The sequence below is a fragment of the Cryptomeria japonica genome, chromosome 9, assembly GCF_030272615.1.
Source record: "Cryptomeria japonica chromosome 9, Sugi_1.0, whole genome shotgun sequence".
NCBI classification, from domain to species: domain Eukaryota; kingdom Viridiplantae; phylum Streptophyta; class Pinopsida; order Cupressales; family Cupressaceae; genus Cryptomeria; species Cryptomeria japonica.
Genome location: NC_081413.1, coordinates 542,754,165 through 542,760,164, shown reverse-complemented (window position 1 = coordinate 542,760,164; position 6,000 = coordinate 542,754,165).

Below are 6,000 nucleotides of genomic sequence, written 5' to 3'. Positions count from 1 at the left end.
CTTTTTATAGACTGAGTGACACGTCAAAGGCAACCAAGGCAAGGCAAGAAAAGCACGGGTAACACAAACTTGGCTCTAGTGGTTACATGAAACTTGTTGCATGAATTGTAAGTATCTCATGTAAACGAAATATTGCATCAAAATATTAATAAATTGCAAACGTTTTTTTTTTATCAAACAATGCAAGCAAAATTCATGGTACCGAGCAAAAATGCAGGGCTTTGAATTCAATAGAGCACCCATAGAAGATGACAAGAGAATTGCCTACCAGGAAGGCTATTCAGTCGTGGCTAATCGACTATGAGAATTGAGTGGGCATACACAACATTCGAGTGCATCCGTCAAACAGGTAAATATGCTAAATGGAAGTTGTTTCAAATTGAATACTTTACCAATAATCTAATTGATGTTGAGTTCCAACATAAAGTGACTATATTTATTTTAAATAAGTAAGGAATGATAACAATGTGCATGTCATTGGAATGCAACCTGCTAATTGTGAAACACCACCTGCACATCAAGGTTCGGGTGTGCATCCCAATAGTGGAGGTATTCATTTGCTATTCAAATTTATTTATTTAGCTATTAATACAATTAAACATCTTAATTTGTAATTAGAGCAGTAATTAATGTAACCTTTTTTGTTAATATTTTAGAGCATGTAGTCAGTAGTGAGCAAGTGGAGCATGATCTAGGTACACAACATCAAGAACATGATGTTCCCCACTCAGGTAAAGAGGACCACTATTATTGCTTTAAACAAATATAATTGCAATTGGTGTTCAACATTAATGTAACCTTTAGTATTTCAACTCCAGATGATCTAGAGGGTGTTCAGCATGTTGAGGTTGAGGCTACACAAAATGATGTGGCCCCATCAGGTAAAGAGCACAACAATTATGTTCTCTAAATTAATGAAATACTTGTAACAATAATTTTATTTTTTTTGAATTTAACCCATTTCTTTGTTATTGCAGAGGACCCCCCTTCGCTTCATTGTCCTCGTCCTTGGTATAGGACTAGGCATACATCGAGATCACGAGCAATTGGCGGAACATCTGCAGAGGGGGGAAATGATGAAGAAACCAATGTTCCACTTAGTCTTTTCATAGCTTCAAAGAAAAAACAAAGAAATAAATGATTGTAATCTAACTTATTTGTTAATGACTGATTTTTATGTGTTAGTGAATGTAATTATGTGCTAATTAATGGTTATGGATGATAGGTGTTAATTAATATTGATGAATGTTGCATGTTAATTAATGTTAATCAATGTTATGTGTTAATGAACGTTATGTGATATTAATGAATGAATGCTATATTTTATTAATGGTAGAAAGAATGAATGAATGAATGTTATAAGATGTTAACGAGGAATTTAGAGTGATGTTAGGGGGGGGAAGGGGCCAAATGAGCTTCCACCTTCACATGGTTGGCCCTGTTAAGTAGAGAATATTAAACTATTCTTGAAACCAAGTGAAGCTCAACAAGATAACACACTTTTCAATATTTCATTATGTTGCACAGTTAATATTATTGAATAATGTATATTGAATCTTAATTGTAGGGTCCAACAGAGCCAACACAAACAACAACACCACAAGTTGTTGGGTATACTGAACTCCCATATTGTCTTGTCTGTACACGAACGATATGAGTTGCTTCTAGTGTTGATACCCAAGGTGGGACTGCAAAAGTTATGAATATGCCTCATCCTTGTAAGTTTTTTTATTACTTGTAAGTAATGAATATGCCTCATCCTTGTAAGTTTTTTTATTACTTGTAAGTCATGAATATTGCTCTTTAGTTGATTAAAATCATTTCAGTGAATGCAAATCTTGATTATTATAAAGTGATATCTGCACTATCAATTCCAAATTGAAACCTTTTCAGTGCATGCATGTTGTTTGCCAAAATGCCATCTCAAAAATATCAGCAAACAAACATTTGCATTCACAAAATTAAGAAAGACAAACTGAAAATTAGCAGTAGAGCATTCAAGTAAACTGTTTGTCAAGAAGCATAGTTGAAAAGGTGCAGAAGAAATTGGTTTCAAAACAGGGGTAGACCATTACAAATTGGCAACTTGGCATCACTTCTCTTCTTACTTCTCCTCAACCCTCTTGCTTTGCACTCTCACTTTTTCACCTGGTACCTGCAACTCTCACTCTCACATTCACAGTTGTCAACTTCTTGCTCTTTATTTTTGTGAGTTGAAATAAAAATAGGAGGCAGTTTTATAAAGTTGGTGGGGTTTGGGTGGGGCCCATAGGTTGTGACGGTTTGACCTTGGGCATGGAGTTTGAAAAAAAGTTTTGATTTTTTTTAAATCACTTATGGGTTGTTGGGATGGTCAAGAGGCTCTTTGGAGTCCCTCAAACATCTCAAGGATGTCCTAGCTATGTCTCAAAGATGATGGCAATAGATTGCACTGGGGCGGAAGGGGGATGTCCCATCCAAGTCCTTGTATTCTGAAGGTGTCCCCATTTCAAAAAACAAATAGTTTTGCAGGAGGAAATGTCCTTGTGGAAACAAGAACCTAGTGAAGACATTAAGAGGGCATGAAGGCACAACCAAGGGCCATTGAGTAGAAGGCAAAGGAAAAATCTTGGAAACAAGAGGAGGAGCAGTTGGAGAAGAAGGTAGGGAAAATAGCAATCCGACCAATAGAGAAGCTGAACTCTGAGGGCGAACTACCAGAGATAGCAAGAAACTCTCCAACCAAAGTAGGGGAGACAAAACCAACAATCTCTGCTTAGGGAGGAGCTATAGACCCCAAATCTGAAGAAAGAAACAAAGCTAAAGTAAGTGAATTGGATAACAACAACAATGTAAAGTGCACCCCTGATTTGCTAACCAAAATGCTCAAAATTAAATGAAAATATTTAATGAATACACAAAAATATATACATATGCAAGCGCACCATGGTTGAGATGGTCCAACTCCTTAGTCTCACTCTACGACTAAGCTCATGCCATATCTAAATCAAAGACATCTCAAATACATCATCGGTGGAAAGCTGCAAAATGTCATTTTCATACATAAGCAAGACATACACAATTGGGCACAATCACCAAGAGAACAAAGTGTGTTTGAGATCATTGTGGTGTGGTCACGAAGAGGTTGACAAATTTATGGTGATCTCTTCATGACCACACCACAATTAGGACAATGATCTCAAACACACTTTTTACCGTTCTCTTAGTGATTGTGCCCAATTGTGTATGTCTTGCTTATGTATGAAAATGGCATTTTGTAGCTTTCCACCGATGATGTATTTGAGATGTCTTTGATTTAGATATGGCATGAGCTTAGTCGTAGAGTGAGACTAGGGATTTGGACCATCTCAACCATGGTGCACCTGATCATATTAGCTTGAAACCATGCACCTCATATTAGCCTCAAACCTATTCCCCTACTGGTAGGTGGTGGGGATAGAATATCATTCGCTGTACATATCAATGACTGGATAATAATAATTTTTTTTTGATAAAAAATATCATCATCGGAATTATGACGAATACCAAGCTTTCGATCGACGATGTAACCGCACTTCTCATCGATGAAATGTTCTAGAGTCATCGTACTTCTGACTCAAACCACACAAACATCTGACAAGGATGTTGTACATGCGATGACACTTCGTAGTCAAATGGTCATCAATGTCTCTGAATGGACCGACGACACAAGTGTCAAACAAACAGCATCACCATCGGTGTGAAGTTCCAAATCGTCGTCGGCTTTGCGACGAAATCTACTGATTCTGACGACTTTTTTGACCATTAGCAGAGTCCATTGGATTGTTGTATTTCTGATGGGCATGGCATCATCGACTAATCCGACGTCGATTTTTCAACGGCTGATTTTGTTGGCACTCCGATGAAAATTAGTCGCAAATCCGACAATCGGCTGTCAGAAATCAGCTCTGAATATACTAGTGGATAAATTAATAGTAAACAACTTCAAACTCATAAACATCCAAATGCTTTTTCATATGTCAAAAAAATTCATTTATCAATGCTTCCGGTTATCATGACTTATCAAAGTAGTTAAGTAAATCAACCATAAGAACATAACCACAAAAACATTCACCACTTGACACAAATATTTTTGAAGTGGAAACCCAAATGGGAAAAACCACGATGAGATGAGACTCACAAGATAACTATCTGAACTCTTTTCAAGTTCACCCTGTTAGGAGCCTATCCTGTTAAAGCTTTACAAAAGTCTTGTTAAGAACAGATCCTGTTAGGGACCACCCGGTTAAGGGATTGACTACAATGCCTTATTAGAAGCAATACCTTGTAAGGAGTAACCTCGGTAGAGGATTTGAAATCCAAGCTAATGGATCACCTGGTTAGAGGATTTGAATAGCATCAAGCTTGTTAGAGCTTACCCAGTTAGGGGATTTCAATTCTGCTGTAATTATTAGAAAACAACAAGAGTTTGCTGATATGTTTGAATAGCACTACACCTGCTTGATCAGATCCTTTTCATGCTCCTATCTGCCTTTACTCAAACTATAGATACATCATCTGGTTCGGAAACCACACACTCAACTAAAACTTTGCCAACTCTGAAACTAAACAACTCATCAACCTTATAAACAAATCAATTAGGTTGGTAACACAACAAAAACCTAATTCTCATAGAGATTATAAACAAGTCGGTTCAAGTATGACCATTGGATTACATAGCAATCTCTACACATCAATCAAGAAAACCTTGATCGCTACTTGATCACCACTTCATCGATCTTAGTAACTCATCACGTGCTTTGCATTATATGCAGTATACTTGCTCATTCCCTAGACAAAAAAACTATTACATCAACTCGCCAAAATCACTTGAAATTGTCTTCATATAATAATCATACGTGTCATAATCATTACCGCTCATCATCAGATCATTAACCAATATAACCAATTCACCAAACTTAATTAGTTAGCGTTTATCAAATCAAAAGGTAGGGTTTACCGGATACTAGTTCAACTTTCTAATATATAGCAATACTGGTTCACTCCACAAAATCTTCCTATCGGTTATAGTTTCCTTCACTAGCTCATCCTGTCAGTTACAAAACAATATTACAACAATATCAACAATATCATTACCGGTTAATTGACATCAATGACAACATAACATATCATTAATGAAATATTCATGCAAATGCCAATAGTTTACAGAACCTGTAAAGATCTTATGTGACAATTCCAGTGCCATAAATATTTCCAAGAACCTTGTTTTGCACGCACAAACCAAGCATATTGAATTGAAGTATTATTTCTTGAGAAAAAAAGTGCAGAGTAAAGATGTGATATTGGAGCATGTTTCTACCAAGGAGTAGCTTGTAGATATCTTTACCAAACCTTTGCCTAAGACTACTTTTGAGTATCTTAGAAGTCAGCTAGGGGTTGTACCCCTTCATGAGGTCAATTGAGCATGATGTAGAGTACATTAGTCTCGGAGCTACTTGCAAAATTTTACTATAGGATTGGTGTATAGTGGAGTTATTCCACAAGGGGAGCATCAAGTTGCAGGTTGATGATGTTGAACAATGAAGTTTGACATTGCATTTTTTACTTTCACTTTGGCATTGTTGTCAAAGGGAGAGAAGAACTATGTGATTATGGGGAGAAGAATCATATGATTGACAAAGAGAAGATCTACAGCCAGCTACAAGCTGAAGACAAGGAGAGTACATGGTAAAATGTAAACTAGGATTCCTATTCACAATCATAGCAATCAAGGGTATTGGTATTTGTACTGCCATCAATGCCAAAGGGGGAGATTGTTGGCATTCGCATGAAGATTGCATTAATGAAATGTTATGTTGTCATTGATGTTAATTAATCAGTAGTGATGTTATTATAATGTTGTTTTATAACCAGTAGGAAGAGCTAGTGAAGGGAACTGCAACCGGTAGGTGAGTTTGTAGTGGAAATTGGTATTGCTATATATTGGAGAGTTGAACCGGTAAACCCTACCTATTGATATGA